The sequence below is a fragment of the Peromyscus maniculatus genome, chromosome 8, assembly GCF_049852395.1.
Source record: "Peromyscus maniculatus bairdii isolate BWxNUB_F1_BW_parent chromosome 8, HU_Pman_BW_mat_3.1, whole genome shotgun sequence".
NCBI lineage: Eukaryota > Metazoa > Chordata > Mammalia > Rodentia > Cricetidae > Peromyscus > Peromyscus maniculatus.
Genome location: NC_134859.1, coordinates 15934048 through 15953442, shown reverse-complemented (window position 1 = coordinate 15953442; position 19395 = coordinate 15934048). Strand labels below are relative to the sequence as shown.

Sequence of the window (19395 nt, the reverse complement as noted above, 5' to 3'; positions counted from 1 at the left end):
CATTTAGACACTCCATCATTTCTTCTCAGAGTATCTTTGTGAGGTGGCTATCATTATCCACATTTAAAGCCTGATATAATAAGTAAGGCCCAGAGAGGTGAAGTGGCTGCCCCAAGGCGACACAGCCAGCAAGCATTGTAGCCCGCATGGAACCTACTCCATCCTGGCTGGAGAAACTATCTGGAGCTGCTGTTTTCTGTCACATCTTGCTCTCCTTCCCACAGGACTGAAGTCTTTTCCCTTTGAAGGGAAGCCACACAGCTGTTTTCTCCTGACAGCTGTGAAGTTAGTCTCTAAGGAGTGAGTACTTGATTGCCAAGCCTGCCCCTTCCAGGAAAGAGCCCCGGAGTTACAGGATCCACGCACAACCCCCACCCCCCCATGCTTCTCTGAGCCCCATGCTCCTCTGACATGGGAAACTAGACCTCACTGCTCCCAGAGAAACCCCTGGCTCCCTGCCTTCTCCCTTCCTCTCCAAAAGAGGGTAAGGCTCAGCACCCTCAGGCCTTACCCACTCCCTGGAAGGGTGCCAACTGGGCCTGCCAGCACTGTCCTTGTTGCTAAGGAGACCCACAGCTACAGCTGCGAATCAGCCAGGTCCGTGATGCTGGGCTTTACCATACAATGTCAGCATACCCAAGACCTAGGAAAGTGGATCCTCCATCATCTTTGGTACAGGGAGATAGAGGCTCTGAAGGGTGAGGGAGCCTGTCTGAGGGGGAAAATGAGGAAGTGGCTTACCTAGGGTCCTGCTCGGGGCCTCTGCACAGAACAGTTCTTTGAATGGATTCAGCCCCCTTCGTCTCTTGAAGGTTCTAACCACAGAGCTTTGCCTGCCTCTGAAGACCAGGGTCATAAACTCAGGCCGAACAGACAAGGCTTGCATCCTGGCTCAGCTTCTCTGGTAGGCCCTGGGTTCCAGCATCCATGCCCCCTGTCTGCTTGTTCTGTTCTTGCTAGCCTTACTCCGACACACCCAGCCCTTCCTGACCAAGGCCAAGGACAGAGCCTGAAAACACCCGAGGAAAGGGAAGGAGGGAAAATGGAGACTGGGTGGGTAGGTGGGTGCGGCTGGGCCTGGAGAACAGAGAGAGCTATTTCTTGGCAGGTGGAGGGCTCACTTGGCACACTCGAACTTGGAGCCCTGATACTTCCTCTGTACACCACACAAGCCAAAGAAAGGCTGGAGTGTCCTAGCCCATGGCTACAGCCACTCCAAACATCCACTGCAGCAGCCAGGCTCAGCTGCATGCCTAGACAAATGACTCCATGTCTTCTTGGTTCAGCATAATAATGTTTCCATCTTTGTTCTTGTGCGTGATGTCGGGGGATTACTTTGCAATATTCCAGCAAGCAACTTAAAAGGTGGGGTGGAAAAACAGTGGGAAAATATCCATAATTTTTTTGAAGCAGAATGATGACAACTAAGGAGATTAATGCTTGATGCTGTCTACTTTTGTGTGTAAGAAATATTGGTGTGTGCTTATCTTTTCCTCCTACAAAATCCAATGGCCATGCTCCTGGTTTGTAGGTCTCCTAAGTGGCTTTTGCCAATAATTTCTCTGGGACACAAATCTAAACTTTTCTACATCCTTGTGAGACCTCAGGGTCATCCTAGTGACATCCAAATAGAAGCCTGGGAGAAAGGAAAATTACCCATTACCTAGCCCTTGTGTCCACAATACATTGGTGAGAGCTAGTCACATGAGAGCAAATGATGCTGGGAAATGTAGTTCTTGGCTGGACAGGTCCTTCCAGGCACCACCACCATATGCTATAATGGGAATTGAGAACTTCTTGGGCAGTTGACCATCTTAAGATCACTTCATTCATGTCAAGGGTAATGGCTAAAAGAAAGGTCACAGGGTTTTCAAACTTGCTCCACTACAGTGGAATGTTCTAGGTAATGGTCCTGGCCCTTGGTGAGGACAAAGGCCATGGGAAAGAAGCCTTGCTTAAAGGTTACGACAAAGAGCTCAAGGCAGGAACTTAGAGCAGAAACTAAAGCATGGACCACACAGGAATGCTACTGTGGCGGTTTGAATGTAACTAGCCCCCATAATCTCATAGGGAGTGCCACTATTAGGAGGTGTGGCTTTGTTGTAGTGGGTATGGCCTTGCTAGAGGAAGTGTGTTACTGTGGGAGCCAAGCTTTGAGGTCTTCTATACTCAGGATACTGTCTAGTGTCTCAGTTGACTTCCTGTTACCTGCAAGCCAAGATGTAGCCAGCACCATGTCTGCCTGCACGCCACCATTCTCCCCGCCGTGATGATAATGGACTGAACCTCTGAAACTATAAGCAAGTCACCCCAATTAAATGTTTTCTTTATAAGAGTTGCAATGGTCGTGGTGTCTCTCCATAGCAATGGAAACTGTAACTAAGATAGCTACTTACCGGATTACATCCCCTGGTTTTCTCAGCTACCTTTCTTCCACAGCCCAGGACCACCTGGATGGGAATAGTACTAGCCACACTTGAGTGGACCCTCCCACTTCAATCAACAATCAAGAAAATGACCCACAGAAGTGCCCACAATGCAATCTGATGGAGGCAATCTCTCAAGAGATTCCCTCTTTCCAGATATGTCTAGATTTGTGTCAAGTTGATGAAAATTATGACAGGCAGAGAGTAAATGTGTGTGTGTGTGTGTGTGTGTGTGTGTGTGTGCACATACATGTGTGTGGTGGCTTGAACAAGAATGCTCCCCATAGACTCATATAATTTGGATGCTTAGTCACAAGTTAGTGGAACTGTTTGGGAATGATGAGGAGGTGTGGCCTTGTTGGAGGAAGTGTATCACTGAGAGTCAACAGTCGTAGAATATTATTTCAAGGTGTGTTACTTTTGTTTATGCTCTAGAATGTTTGTTTAATGATGCAAAGATGTATTTGATTAAATAAAATTCACCTGTGGTCAGGAGGCTGAGTTAGGAACTAGCTGACAGGAAGTGGTAGGGAGGAGCCAGGTGAAAAAGGTTTTATAAGGAGGGGCAAGGAGACACATTTGGGGCTTTTTGGAGAATGTGAGCAAAGAGAGGAGATGAGCTACTTGCTATTCAACCTCTCTGAAGATCAGAATTTCACCTTAACCTTTGAATCTTGAGTTCTTTAGAGAGATAGAGGTTTAGTTAAGTTCCCTTCATAGCTTTGCAAGAGTTGGGCCTGAGGGAACAGAATTCCCTCCAACTACAGCCCTTGTGGCCTAACCGCTGCTGGTAGTGGTGAGTTGCAGTTGCTGATTCAGACAGTTGTGGCTTAAAAGGCAGCAACCATTTAAAAAAGGACGACAGTCGGCTTTGATGTTTCTAAAGGACATGCCAGGCCCAGTCTCCCTCTCTCCCCCTCTCCCTCACTCCCCCTCTTCCTTTCTCCCTCTCTCCCTCTCTCTCCCCCTCTCTCCCCCTCTTCCTCTCTCCTCCCTCTCTCCCTCTCCCTCCTCTGCCTGCTGCCTGCAGATCAGGATGTAAAGCTCTCAGCTACTGCTCTAGCACCATGCCTGTCTGCTTCCCACCATGATGATCATGGACTAAGCCTCTGAAGCTGTAAGCACTCCTCCAATGAAATGCTTTCTTTTATAAGAGTTGCCATAGTTGTGGTGTCTCCTTATAGCAATAGAACAGTAATTGAGATGTGTGTGTTTGCAAGGGATAGACCACAAGCATTTGCTTTACCACTGAACTTTACCCTGAGTCCTAGAATATATTCTTAAACCCCCTTTTCCTTATACAAAAGCAGCAAACATTGTACTACCCCATCCTTCATTATAAATGTGTCTTGAGATTTTGCTAAACCAATTACCAGTAGATCTCTTCACTTGGTCCTGGTTTGGAATATCATCATGTGGCTAACCAGTCCTCTATTGTTGGAATTGAGGTCATAGGACCCACAGAGGGGACAGTGCATGGTCACACGGCCTGCAAGTAGAAGGCAGGGCTTGAGTTTTGTGACCTCTTCTGGGGAGACATGAACAAATGTCTGTTCACCCCAGATAGATGCCAACAACAGATCAAGAAACAATTCCAGCCAGGTGGTGGTGGTGCACACTTCTAATCCCAGCACTCAGGAGGCAGAGGCAGGCGGATCTCTGAGTTCAAGGCTAACCTGGTCTACAGAGTGTACATGGAGAAACTGTCCTGGAAAAAGAAAGGGAGAGAGCGAGAGCGAGAGCGAGAACAATTCCATCTGTGTCTTGCCTAATGAGTCAGTGAATTTAATTAGGGTCCCTCACAAGAATGTGGACAACTTACATCAACTATTCCTCTGAGTGTCTCCCCACAGCCACTCTTTACAGCTAATTTATCAGAGATGGGGGGCGGGGAGCCTGGTGAGTCCCTCCTGCCCACATCCCTCTGAGTCATGAGCCCTTCCCCCTTCCACGAGGGACTGTCAGAGGGCGGTATCTTGGGAGGGTCTTGTGTGGGCTGTCACAGATGCTCTGATTTCAAAATGGCAATGGCCGTGTTACACACAGAGGGCCCAGCTCCGAAGCTGCTGGTGTGCCATGGTTACCCTTCCCCTTTCTCTATACATCTGTTAAACTGTGCTGGCTCGTTGAGAAGGGGCTACCTCGCTGATCAGCTCTCTTGGCTCAGGAAGTCTGAGTCTGAGCTCGTGTTCAGATCTGGGTCATGGCACCAGCAGGGTCAGGAAGGTTGGCTCTGTTGAGTCTCCTTGGAGTGTTGCCTTGGCCCTTCTGCTAAGCCCTACCTGACCCTGGCTGTGAAACATATCCTCCTTGAGCCCCAGCTGCCTGTCTATTTCTCCAGGGAAACAGGTCTAGTGGGGGCATTAGGGAGGGGTTCACATAAGGAATCTTCTCATGATTTAGGGGTGGCATATCCTGAATCTGAACGACCATCAGAATGAATAGCTACTGTCCCCTCATGCAGGCGGAGTGTCCAGATCTTGGGGGTCTTCAGTCTTTGCTCTCAAGACTTCAGCTGGCAGTGTGTGCTCCATGTGATTAAGGGTGATGTCTCCCACTTAATGTCCTCCACAAAATGCCAATGGTGACATCTAGACCACACTGGATAAACAGCTGGGCTTAGCATCTCAGCTAAATTGACACTTTCAAGTAGCCTTCCCGGCAGTCCTAGCACCTGGGAGAAGACACCCTGAGCATAGGATCTGGCACAGCATGCGGCATGATGCCTGGACCACATCTACATCAGCATTAGTCTGCCAGCTGTGGCTCTGAGGCTGCCTCAGTCTCCGAGGATGCTTAGGGATGGTGAGGGCAAAGATACTGTGTGGGTCCCTAAGGAGCTCAGACAGGGGCTGTGAGAGACTGGATGTCACAGTGATGGGAAGGACACAGGCTGGGCAAGCCTGGGGCTGAGGGCTGAGTCAAGGGTAGCTTCCTAGAGAAGGAGACAAAAATAATCCATTTTTCAAGTGCCAAGTGGAAGCAGGTGGGTGAAGAAGGCTGGCAGGGAGCAGAGGGCATCCCAAGCCGAGAACAGACAAGCATGAAGCCACAAAGGTTTGAGAGAGGCCAGAACCAGAGAGGACTGACTGTTGACGAGGATATGGGCCACACCAGGGAGTTGCCGCTTGTCTTCACAGGAGCCATGAGTTCAACCGTCCAGGCTCTGCACTAAGACTTTCCGCCATCCCACACACATGCCCAGGCAGTAATGGCAGGAGGAGGTGGCTGTCCCGACTCTTCCACACGGCCAGCCCTCCACATACGTCAGCCCTGACTCTGCAGAATCACCCAATCTGGATCAAAAATATTTATATCTGTACGGGACATGTGGGAACTTTGAAAAAAAAATCACCGCTGTACCTAAACACCCTTCTAAGAATAGCTTCATTCACATCTCCGTAGGTGCTGTGATCCATCTAGAGATGCCTTAAAGTATGGGCTGCCTACAAACACTGCTGCTTTATGTAAGGGGCTTGGGCAGTGGTGGATGTTAGTATCCATGGGGAGACTGGTGCCTCCCCTGCCTATACTAAGGGACAACTGCAGAGGAACGTCACACAGGGCTGGAAGTGGTGGGCTGAGATCTGAGTCCAAACAGCTGGCTCCGGGGCCCACGGGGGTGGGGTGGGGGTGGCAGGGAGCCATGAGTAATTGCAGGGTCCTGGGAAGAACTGCTGGGAGGAGGGGAAGGGGCGGAGGGTTTGTAGAAGCTGAGGCAGCAGAGACGGCCCTGCGGGGGTCGGGAGCAACTGCAGATGGCCATGCCAGAGACAGGCTTAGGACATGGCAGAAGTCAGCCATGTTCGGGGCGCTGCTCATGGAGCACACCCGAGGCTGGGTACCCCAGCCCCTCAAAGAGACCAGTCATTTTCCTCGGGAGGAGCCTAAGGCTGTATCAGCTAGGCAACCCCCACCACCCCCAGCTGTGAGGGAAGCTAGACACACAGATGCCCCAGCTGCCTGTATTGTCACCACAATTAAACAGGATTTTCTGAGTCTTGAACTGCATCCAGCGTCACAGCGCACAGCTCTTCCCTGGGCTCAGTGACTCCTTTCCATTGCCCATTCGTTCTTCCAACCTCCTTGCCCAGTTCTGCCTCCAGGCCTGGTCCCTTGACTCTGATATGCACTGTGTTCCCTGGGCTAGCCTGCTTCAATGGCTCCGTCCTTGGCTCAGTCCACATCCACCCAAAACTTGTTCCTGTTTTTAACTGTGGTCCCTTCCTGAGCCTCTGCCCTCTGGCCCTTCCTACCCCACCACTTTCCCAGAGGGTCCCTAAGCCCCAAAGGCCAGCGAGACAGAATGATGTCATCTGTGCTGTGGACCTCGCTGGACCCAATTATTGGGCTATAAGTGGAAACGCCCCACATTTTCCCACAGGAAAGCACCCGCCCTTGTACCCAAGTAGGCTGCTTCTGGAGATCTTGGCAAAGTCCACAGGCCTAAGAAATATGAGTTTCCTCCCCGTGGGCCTGACCCCCTCTAGGCCCATCGGTGCCTTCCAGACTCCCTGCAAAGGGGGTGGGGTACTCTCAACCGGGAGGGGAAAGTACTAGGGACAGTGAGGGGTGGTATGGCTGGCAGTCCACAGCCATGCCCCTGCCTCCTCCTCTCTCCCCCTGCTGGACTCTGGGAGAGTTACTCCCTGCTCTGGGGATTTCTGCTGTCTCTTCTAAGTTGGGAATTATAGCAGACACACCTCATTCAACCCTTTGGGCATCTGAAAGACAGCATTGGCCCTGCATTAAAAGGAGCCCCGGCCCACACAGCCCAAGGCCATGCATGGGTGAGCAGGCCACTGTCTAGCCTAGGTGAGCAGCACCGGCTACAGAGTTCAAAGTTTCAAAATCACCCAGACTCAGCCCAGGGGCTGAAACGTGAGCTGTACCTGGAGACACCCAGGTTCAGACTTAGGACCAACAATAAATGACCTTGGCTGTCTTTCTCTGCTGAAAAAAAGAATATTGGTCCCTATTTCTAGAGGCTCTGAAGATCACAGGAGATCCCCGACCACTGCCTTCCTGTGTCACAGGGGTCCACAAGTCCTCAGTCCCTCCCTGTCCCGTCTCTCCTGCATTATTTACTAATGATTTCCTTCTTTAAATGAACTAGTATTGTAACATGCTAATTTTAAATTGATCACAAAAAGAAAGCCAGGCACGTTGGCCATCAATGACAGGTCACTGTGACAGCCCACACCATAGAGCAGGAAGTGAGGCAGAGCAAGGGAAGTGCTGTTGGCTCCTCCCACCAAGCTGCCTCAGTGAACTTCCTGCCTCTCAGAGTGGAAGTGTTGACTTCTGTCTCCTGCCTGACTCAGGAAGCAAAAGCCCTGGGAAGAACCTCCTCCAAAGGCCAAAGAGACCCCCCCCCAACAAGTCCCAGTAGATTTGTGTTCCTTGCCCACTCTCTGTTAACCTCAAGTAAATATGACAGATGACATGCAGGCCTTGGCACATTGTCCTTGGCAACTGTCCTTAGCTTTCTGACACTGAGTACCAAGGTCCTGCTAAACTCTGAGACCTTTCTAGATCCCTACTGCAGAGTGTACACACCTCTGCTCCCCAACCAGATGTTCATGGCTGTCAAGGTGTGTTTTCAGCCACCTTCCCCTAAACCTAACGTCTGACTCTCCTACAGGCTGAAAACCCTTAGGCAGGGTTTTCAGCCTCTCTGAATCCCAAGAAGGCAGAACTCCTACGTGGTTGAGGAGAGCAACAGAGGTCCCTGTTTCTAGTGGTCCCCTTGGCTGCATTTCTTCTGGCCATCTTGAGTGAGCTCCTCTGGTCTGAGCTAGTTTCCTGCTGGAAGCTTCCTGGGAATCGCCCCACTGTGTTCTCTCCATTTCTTGGCCCTGTGCAGGCCTACAGATCAGCTCTCAGCTCAGAGCCCTCCTGTAAGAAACCCTACCTGACTCCAGATTTCAGCCCCCTGGGCCCAGTGACTTCTCCTGGCCAAAGGACCCTGCAAAGGACCTATCTTCTTACCTGATCTGAACCCTTCCTCCTCCCTCCCTGATGGTTTGAGCTATGTCCCTTCAGCTCTTCCATGGTGCCACAGACTGTCCTACAGATCCCAGAACAAGGTCAGAGCACAGGAGATTGATCTGTGGTTAGGATGCCAGAGCTTGCCAGCCTGGAGGAAAATCTGGTGCAGTCCTCCTCACATAACTTGCTGGTGGTCCTACAGAGCATGGATCTCTCTGTCCTCTCCTCTGATGCACACCCCTCTCATCCCACTTACAATGCTTTCCCCTGCCAGGCAGGCAAGACAGGCTTCATCACACAGTCACCAGGAAACCCAAGTCAAGAGGGGGTAGGACTTATCCCAGCTGCCCAAGCCCAGAAGACACAGGACCACAGGCAATGGGGTCTCAGGAATCTTGGGTGAGACTCAGCACAGACCTAGGGTTCTACAGTAACTGATTCCTCCTCACATGAGTGATGGACCTCTGAAAGCACAATGCCTTTTCCTCCTTGAGTTGTTCTCAAGGCACTTCACTTCCTGCCCTCAACACGTCACCACCACCCACCCAACCTAGTGGGGTGGGGTCATCATTCTCATGGTTGAAAAGCCAACCAGAAGCCCCCACAAGGCTAAGTGACCCACCCCCACAGCACAGGGCTCCTGAGTGTCAGAGGCTGGGTCCACACTGTGTCAAAGAAGCCACATCTGCCCCAGCGTGTGGCATAGTCTGGTGTGGCTGTCACAGACATGCTCTCTCCCTAGAGTCAAGGGACTCCACCCTGGTGACAGTTGATACCCATGCATCCCTTGGAAGAGTTATGTGTAGCAGAGTTTTCTCCAGTCCTGCCTGGCCTATGGTCAGGACAAATCTCTCCCACCTGCCAGTCCTGCGGTTGCTAAGACCCAACTGAGTAAACACACAGAGACTTATATTATTTACAAACTGTATGGCTGTGGCAGGCCATACAGTTTTTATCTTAAATTAACCCATTTTTATTAATCTATACTTTGCCGCATGGCTTGTGGCTTACCAGTATCTTACATGTTGGTACTCATGGCCACGGCTGGCAGCGTCTCTTAACTCAGCCTTCCTGTTCCCAGAATTCTCTTCTTGGCTTGTCCCACCTATACTTCCTGTCTGGCTACTGGCCAATCAGCATTTTATTTATACAGAGAGATATCCACAGCACTTCTCCTTTTCTTTTCTTTTTTTTCAAAAAGGAAGGTTTTAACTTTCATATAGTAAATGTACATATAACAAAACAATTATCAAGTAAGAATTACAGTTACAATATCTAGTCTATTTATAATATCTAATCTATTTATATTTGGCAAAATTAAAGAAGATATCCTATCTATCCTATATTTGTGAGTCTAAGGTTTCATATCTAACTTATCTTTTATCATAACTAAGGAAAATTATAACTATCTAGTCTTCAGCTACATCAAAGACCTCAGAAGGATATAATATTACCTGAGAAACTGGGAGATGGACACAAGCAACTTTCTGGAGTCTTGCGAGAGTAGACAGAGACAGCTGGCAGCCTGGATGGTCACCTAAAGTTCCTCTGTAAAGTTGGGGCATCTGTCTTCAGCCCACAGGCCTAGAGTCTCCCAGTCATTTTTCTCTGTGTCCTGTAGAATGTCTGGCAGTTTCCTCTGTGAAGCAGGAACCTGAAGGACCATTTTGCCAAACAAAATTCAGTGGTCACCTTCCTATGGGTCCTATATGTCCAGTCGATCAAGCAGTCCAGGCAAGAACAGTTTCTTGCCCAAATGTCTTTTTTACCAAGGTGAAGATAAACTCTGTTTAGGATGCCTTTGATGCCCATCCTCCTCTCTGAAGTAAATCCGGTGCTGCCAGGAGCAGACATGTCTCACTGTCCAGAAAGTCTAAATTTTTAAAAACATTTTAAATGCCATATTCTATAGGTCTTTGAAGTGTTTGAAGATTACCTATCTATCTGAAATATATCTAAGTATACCTAGAAGAGTTAACTAACATGGCTACAAGTATAATTATTATAGATGACTAATTATTCATCTACTTCTAAATTATCCATTACAATTTTAAATGAGCTGTACAAACATAATACCTTAAACAAGAGGAGAAAGATACACACTGTATAACAAAATTAACTTTAAATTTATATCAATAAACTAAAATCTATATCAATGTAAAACATTTCAAACAAGTTATTGCTCTTTAATTAATCTACCCTTTTATCCTATCAGTTACACCTGTGTCTGATATCACAGCTCCAGAGTCCCACCCCCTACTGAGGCCTTTAGCTTCTTGTTGGACTCTGGGCACTAATCAAAACCTTCCAGCATGTTCTTCATGTTGAGATGGACAGTTTGCTTCCACGGCTCACACCAGCACAGACTGGCTGTACCTGCTTCTCTGAGGCTTCTTATAGGTCCTCAAGGTTCTGACTTTGCTTTACTTGACTTTTAAGTTCCTCCTTATCCTGGGACAGGCAAGATGAGTGACATGCTTGGAAACAGTGGCATTGGGGTCCCTGGTAGTGGGGACCTTACCATCTTAATGTCTTTACGCTTTCCTAAGTAACTGGATGGCTTGAGTTTTTACTAAATGGCCTGGCATCCTCAAAAGGATCATGAAGTGGCCATTGATTCCTAAATCCTCTTTATAATGATATGTTTGGGTGTGTGATTTTACAGGCAGCTCTCCCACTCTGAGGTTTGCCTGACCATCTGCCTGCATGCATGCATACATGTATGTGCATTGGTTGGTTGATTTTTGTGATAGGGTCTCAACATGTAACCCATATCATCTTTGAACTTTCATATCTGCTGCTTCTGCTTCCTGAGTGCTGGGGTCATAAGTGTGCAGATCCAGCCTGGCTCCACACTTACATTTTTAAAAGATAAGGTAAGAAAGTCACTTTTTGAAAAACTGTATCTGTATTCTATCTGTCTTGAAATAGGGAGAGGCAATAAATGAGGGGATGAGTATACAGATAGAGGATGAGTAGGCTGATGATGACAGATCAGACTGACAGACAAGTGATGGAATTCCTGCTTCCCACATGCTCATCTCTGCACTTATCTCATGACTTCCCCTGGACAAATTCCGAGATGTAGAACTGAGGCATGGCTGAGGATAACAGAACAACTCAGACTTTCATTTGGTTGCTCGCTTATTAATTTTTGTTTTTTATTTGACAGGGTCTTGTGTAAGCCAGGCTGATCTCAAACTTGGTATACAGGGGAGGATAGCCTTGAACTCCAATCCCCCTGCCTCCACTTTCCCCTCAGCCAGGAAACTGGAGTGTGACACCTACTTGTCAGTGGCAGCCACTTCACTGACACTGAAAACATGTCCCTTCTGTTCTCTGGCTATTCATCTGGCTAGGTCATAGGTCACAGGTCACAGGTCATGAAGTTACAGACACAGAGATGGGCTTCTCATGGAAACTCCCATCAGAAGAGCTGTTATTCCCTATCAGTGACTGATAACACTAATGGCTGGTGGGGTCTGAGGTCCTGGGACACAGAGTGAGTAGAGATGGGGTCATGTATGTCTGTCCTGTAGGGATCCAAGCAGACTTAGCAAACACCCTTCCCAATGGACCACTCCCAGTGTCTGTGGCTGTGAGACCCTTTGTAAGTGATCCTGGCAAAGCCGAGCCTGGGATTTCTCAGGCATGAGATAGGGGTAGGGACCCCAGGTCCCCAGGACCGTGTGGTGCTGCACCCCAGGCCTGGCTCATGTAAGGAGATGATGGATTGACGCCAGCCGAGAGAATGCAGACCTGTATGGATCCAGACCTGCTCTGGGGTCAGCTTTCCCCTGCTCACAGGGAACTCCATGCTTTCCAATGTATGTGTAGAGGGAAGGAGGCCTCCACGCTGGGCCCTCCTATCACCATGATGCAGCCCTGGACCACACAATCCTCCCATTGTTCTGAGCACCCCAGGAGCCTGTGGCCTCAGGCCTCTGTGCCAGCCATTCCCCTGTCTGTACCATTAGTGCCTTGCATCCTTCTGACCTCAGTGCCAAGGTCACTTCCTCCTTCTCAGCCACCCCACTGAAAGAGCATCTCATCTCTCTCCACCTCTCATTCCCTGTACTCTCTTCCCCACTTGTCTGTTTTCTTTGGGGGGGGGCAGATTGTTTTGTTTTAGTTAGTTTGGTTTGGTTTTTTGAGGCAGGGTTTCTCTGTGTAGCCCTGGGTGTCCTGGAACTTGTTCTGTAGACCAGACTGGCCTCAGACTCACAGAGATCCACCTGTCTCTGCTTCTTGAGTGCTGGGATTAATGGCATGTGCCACCACAACCACCCAGCATTTGTCTGTTTTTTAATTGATAGAATTTTGAGAATTTCACGTGAGAGCTGTATTTACGCTTTTTTCTATCCCTCTGGCTCCCTGCTGCCCACTAACTCCTCCCATATTCTACCTGCTCCCTCTCAGGACCTCTTCTTTAATTATTAGTATTATACACACACACACACACACACACACACACACACATACACACACACACTCACGCACACGCGTGTGCACACACACTCACGCACACGCGTGCGCACACGCACACACACACACACACACACACACACAGATGCATGTTTGCAATCTACCGAGTTCATTTATTGTTGCTCCTATGTACACGTGTTTAGGGCTGACCGCTCAGGATTAGACAACCTCCCAGGAGCCCCGTCCCTGGAGAAAACCAACCCTTCCTCTCTCAGTAGCCATTGATTGCCTGCAGCTCCTCGGCTAGAGGCAGGGCCTTGTGAAATTGCCCCAACCCCTTTGGCATGCCAGCGGGTATTGTCACGACAGTCATATTGTTGCGATTTCAGGGTATAGCTTCCCTGTCATCCCCAGATGACACGGTCTTGCAGCAGATGTCCTGGCCCTCTGACTGCTACAGTCTTTCTGTCTCTCTTTCAGAACGTGCTCTGAGGCTTAGGTGTAGGAGTTGAGCTGCAGATGTACCAGTTCGGGTTGGGCACCCCATGGCCACTTATTTTCTGCATTTATAGTCTCCATCTACTGAAAACAAAAAAGAGCCGAGAGCTACATTTATCTGGCTGGGTGGGTGTGCAAGCTGTGTGACCCCAGCTAGGCCTGGGAGTATGGGGACATCATGGGTGGGCGGATGAGGCCTGGGTCACTCACCAGGCTGGGCTGGTGCACAGGCTTCCATTTGTTTTCTTCATAGCACTCTCCTACTTAAAATTATTCTGTGTGTCTGTTTGTTTATTGTCTATTGCTCCACAGATAAAGGCCTTGAGGGGAGGGCTCAGCTGTGCACACTGACAGGCCCCAGCACAGGCCTGCCACTGAGCACCCTGAGAAGCTCAAGAACTTTCACTTCCTGCTTAAATGAACACCATCCCTTCCACTTAGTCCCGGGCTGGTCGCACCATAGCACCGTCACCTCTCTGGTCATATGATGGTCTATCCCGGGTGACAACATGACCGTGTAAGATGCCCTGCCCCCGCCCCCCCTGCAATGCAGCTCTTCTGGGAAAGATCTATTGGGGTCAGGAGAAACCATTGCCAGCATCAGCCCTGGGGTGAGGCTTCGTTGATTTCTTAGCCCGTCATCCACTCTGCACCAGTAGGGCTTGCTGCTCAGGCTCCTGTGGACCTGTGAATAATTGACAACATGATGTGCCTTCAGAGTCTCACTGTCTCTGAGGTAGAAGGAGTCTTTCTTCTTCTGTGGTGCCTGGACTCTGACTTGGCCTCACTCTACAGGTGAATCACCCCACTAATCCTCTGCTTGGAGACCAGGGAAGAGCCTCCCAAGACCGTGGAAGGCCTTCGGGCAAAGCAGACTGGGAGCTGCATGCCCAGGCTGGCTTGGATCATTCTAAAAGCAATTCCAACTCATCTTCAGATGCCAGACAGAATCCCATTCCTCCCCAGGAAGCCCCGAAGTGACCCTGAGACAGACTTGGGGTCAAACACATAGCCAGAGCTGGACATCTGCCTGTTCCATTGAGAGCCACGAACATGTTAGCTCTGGCTCGGGCACCCTTACACATCCTCAGCCATCCCTTCCTCCTAGTCTAGAGAGGCAGGTGACCCACCTCCTTCTATAGGTGAGCAGTCAGAAACATGAACATCTGGCTGATCACACAGTAAGGGACAGGTCTGTCTGCCTGTGACTGTTTTTTTCCTACAGCATCAGAAAGACACTAAGAATTTAGGGAGCGATTATAGAATCCCCCTGCATGCCAAGCCACGGCTTGAAGCCAGATGCAGCTCCAGAAGACATTGCCTATTCCCAGGACCCTCCACCAGCCCACTAGGACATGAAACCTTAAGTGAGGGGTGTCCCTCCTTGCTCCTCTCCACAGAAACGTCAGTCTACCCCACACAGTGTGACCTTGAACACAGTCAGTCTCTGGCTTGTTCCCAGCTGGTGCTGTGTTTTGAAGGCTATGTAGCCTTTAGGAGGTAGGACCGGCTGGTAGGAACGGATCTCTAAGGGCAGGACTATGAAAGTTACACCCTTTCCCTGTTGGGCTGTGTAATCAAGCTGGTACTCCAAGTCCCCATTACTATGGACAGAACCACTCACCCACCCCACCCTCCTCACCCACCATGCCCTCCCTACCATGATGCCCTGGACCCTCTAACGCTAGAAGGCAAAATAAACTTCTCATCTTTTAGCTTCTGTCAGGCCTTTTTTTCTTCCCACGTGAGGAGAAAAATCCCTAATACAGTCTCACACCTGGCTGATGATGTACCAGGAGACGGGCGCTTGCATCCCATCATCAGCTCGGCCACTGAGCTGCGGGCTGTAGAAACAGATCACTTGACTTCCCTTGGTCTGGAACTAAGACCTCTGCTTGTAAAATTGGGGCTCCAGATGAACTCTGAAGCGCAGTGGCCCACTCTGATGTGTGGGAAGTCACTGAGTCCGACATCTTCTGCACTCCGTGGAGCTACTTTCTTCCTTAGGCTCAGTGATCCTGAGGCCTCCAGGGCAGGGTGGTTCATTGCCCACTGGCCTCCCCAGCCCTCAGGCCACTTGACAGGCAGGGACGCTCACCAACCTCACTCCACAGTTGTCCTGATCTGTCCCCCCATGAGAGGCCTGCCCAGACCCCGTTCTGGCTGACGCTGCTAAGAGACACCGGCTCCTGCCTGCTCCAAGGGGTGAAGACAGGTGTCAGACTGGACACTGTGGGCAGCCACGTAGGGAAGCGCTATCCCATAGCAGAGGCCTCATCACAAGAGAAACCCAGAGTCTGGATGGAGTGACCTTCAAGCTGGGGGCCATGAGTTTTCCTTCTGTCACCTGCAACCCAAGGCTTCTCATGGGTGCCGGCATGCAGCAGCTGACTGACATGCGTCAAATGCAAGCTTGACCTACAGCATGAGTCCCCTTCACACAGGGAGGTCCCCGAGTCAGAGCAGAGGACCCAAGGCAGGATGAGAACCACAGGTGAGGATGTGCTGTGGTATGGTGGGAGGAAGAAGACGGCCCAGCAGGGACCTGCTCACAGTGCAGAGCTGAGAACGGGCTGAGCCCGCGTGTAGAGCCAAGTGGTCTGATTATCAATTCCACTTGTCAAAGGCTGAAACAACAATATCTTTTAAAGATTTTCGTTGGCTTGTGATGTGATTCTAGAACTGGACAAACTTCATCTCACAAAACAGCAAGGGTGTCTCAGAGTTTGACCAGAGGCAGGTCTCACAGACAACTGAGAGGAGCAGGAACAGAGAACAAAAGACACCGGAAGTTGCTTGCTCTTCAAGGCGGGGACAGGGGGCAGACCTGTAGGAAAGTAGCTGATTGGTTAGCATTAGCTCACTTCAGGCGTGTGTGTGTGTGTGTGTGTGTGTGTGTGTGTGTGTGTGTATGTATGTGTGTGTGTGTGTTAAGTGTTAAGCTGAGGGAACTCCGTCAGGAAACACCTACTAGGGAAGTCAGCTGTTTCCCTCTTGACTTCTTGGGTGGTGAGATGCCTCCATCTTGGCTTGTATTGGTCAGGGTTCTCTAGAGGAACAGACTGATAGAAAGAAAACACACACACACACACACACACACACACACACACACACACAGAGGATTTGTTAGAATGGCTGTTTTTTCACTAGTCTGTCTACCAACAGAACACCTAGAATCTAGTAGCTGTTCAGTCCATGAAGCTGGATGTCCCAACTGGTCTTCAGTAAATGCCGGAATCCCAAGAAGCTCCAACACCAGTGAAGGACTAGAGGTGCCATTGAGGGGAAGCAGACAAAGCACAAACTCCCTTCTTCCTGTCCTTTATACAGGCTGCCAGAAGGCATAGCCCAGATTAGAGGTGGGTCTTCCCAACTCAAAAGATCCAAATTAAAGGTGGGTCTTCCCACTTTAAATGGTTTAATTAACAAAAAAAAAATCCCTCACAGGTGTACCCACTGCTTTGGTTTTAATCCCAGATATAGTCAAGTTGACAACCAAGGATAGCCATCCCAGCTTGGTATGAGAGTCTTGGCATGAGTGACTCCATGTGATATTTGATCTGCTGTGATAAGACCCTGGAGCAGGAGCTAGTTCACATCCCTGGCCCCCATATTGTTTCTCAGAAGTGAGGTAGTGGGTCTCATAGTCCCATTCTTGTTAGAAGCATGGCATGAAGGTTCTTGCACCCACAGATCTCCAGAGAAACCAGGAATGTTAAGCATGCAGGATTGTCTTTCCAATGGGAAAGATGCAAAACCTGTTCTTCCATCCAGAAAGCTGGGAATTGGAAGTGATTAATACCTCAGTGATCTGCATTATCTGTTGGGCCAGGCCATACCAAGCTCAACAACCAGGATTGGGGGTGGTTAGTCATCTAAATGACTCTTACATCCAGGGGCTCCCCAAGCTCCCACAACCAGGATTGGATACCTAATAGTCGAAACCATCCTTACATTATCTGTATAACCAGAGGCTCCCCCAAGATCCCTCGACCAGGACCAGAGGCGGCTAATAGCCTCACAGTGAGGACCTGCATAGACTTGCCTGCACCCCCGCACCAAAGCTTCCTCCCCAGGACACTCTGAGGAGCCCCAGCCTCTTCCTTCAGTCCACAGAAAGCTCCTGCTCCCATACCTGCTTTCCAGAGGCCATCCAGCAGGACCACAAGGCTCCTATGGCGCCTTGTCTTCTTCTCACAGCAAACCAGAAGGACCCAGTATCTGTAGCTGTCTCCAGCCACACAACAGCCTTCCACCCACAGCAGCCCCACACAGACTTGGGGATTTGGGTTTGGTTTGGTTTCACTCTATGTAGCCAAGGTTGTCTTAGAATTTGCTACGTAGATCAGGGTGACCTTGAACTCCCCATCTTCCTGCCTCCCTCTGTCCAGTGCTGGGATGACAGGCCTGTAACATTGTCCAACTGATGTGGCATTTAAAGCGTTCAGGTGACTAGATCAGTATCGGTGGTCAGGAGTCACCCGACCCTGGCTTCAGTAAATTCAGGAGGAAGAGAAGAGTGGGTGTGAACCAGCACAGACCGGATTGCCCTTGCCTTTCTCCCTCAACCACTACAGCTCAGCACCGCTTACACCCTGATGTGGCTTGTGCCTGGAGTGTCCCCAGATGTTCTAGTTAGCTTTTATTCTTTCTGCGACTCACTTTCCCAAACTTCTGGTGATAAATCTCAAGGACATAGTCAATCTTCTGGGATTCCTCCCTTGAAAAATGTCATTTGATTGCCAAACATACGCTGGAAGCGTACATGGTTCCCAGTTGTAGGAAGCAGACGAGAAGCTGAAATCCAAATGTACATATCTTCCCACCTCCCCCAGTCTGTGGTCTGTCTTTGGATCAGCAATAATTACCTGAACAGCTACTATGACTCTGGGGTTTATCCCTCTGCAGTTGTCTCCACGCCACAACCTCAGAATCTGAAGAGGAGCTTCCTTAAGAGCAGCTCTCTCGTGTGTCAAAACCAAGAAGGAGTTTGTCTAAAGCCACAGGCAGGCCCTCTTTCGTTGGATCTGTGTTAGCAAATGCATCCAGTGTTAGTGGCTCCTGAACCAGAGTGTGAACTGCCTCAAAGCATCGCCAGGTCATCAGCCTTTGGCAAAAGCTGATGGCAGTTAGAGCTACCACACCAGCCTTAAAACCCTTTACATCCAGGTTGACCAGTTATGTATGTTGTTGGTATTTTTTATGTTACCAGAAGCTGAGTCTTTGTATTTTTCAGTGTTATCTCATGTTCCAGTCCTAACAGCTGAGCCAAGCAGTCAGTCAGTTGCCTCTTGCCCTTGCTGATCCCGAATCCTGAAAGTATCTTGCAGATACTTTCCAAAGCCACGGGCCAGTCACTACTGTAGATGTTTCTTAAATAACCTCTGTCTCCAATTCTCTAGTCTGCAAGCCACAGAATAAAGTTTGTAGATTCTGTTTCATCTTTGCAGTTGGAGCCTACAGGGTTATGGTAGTCCAGGGCCATGAATGTGTATTGAAACGTGGTCCCGGCTGCTCACACTATCCCCTCCCTCTAGCTTTACCTGGACGGGAGAGGGTTAGGGAGGTGACGAAGGCTGGTGACACAGAGAGAGCTAGTTTGCTTTCTGCTGCTGTGACAAACACCGTGACCAAAAGCAACCTGACAGCTCCTAGTCCATCATGAAGGGAAGCCAGGACAGGAACTCAAGGCAGAAACCTGGAGGCAGGAACTGAAGCAGAGGCCTTGGAGGACTGCTGCTTAGTGGCTTGTTCCCTATGGCTTGCTTTCTTATATGCCCCAGGACCACCTGCCCACAGTGGTCTGGGCCCTCCCACAGGAATCATTAATCAAGAAGGTGTCCAACAGACTTGCATACAGGCCAATCTGCTACATTCAATTCCTCAACTTCTTCCTAGATGACTCTAGCTTATCTCAAGCTGACAAAAAAACTAACCAGCCCACCAGTGTTCAGGCCAAGTCCCCAGCTTGGCTCATTGTGGGGGAACTTTCCTAGGTGGGGCTTGGTGAAAGTCGTGAGGTCATTGGAAGGGTATCATGGTGGGCGTAGTAAGA

The 19395-nt window shown here is 49.6% G+C and overlaps 1 pseudogene; it reads right to left on the bottom strand.

The window, feature by feature from the left end:
• The window catches only part of LOC121831571 (RNA transcription, translation and transport factor protein pseudogene), a 44612-nt pseudogene extending 25787 nt beyond the window's left edge, over positions 1-18825 (bottom strand).
• Positions 18826-19395: the final 570 nt, after the last annotated feature.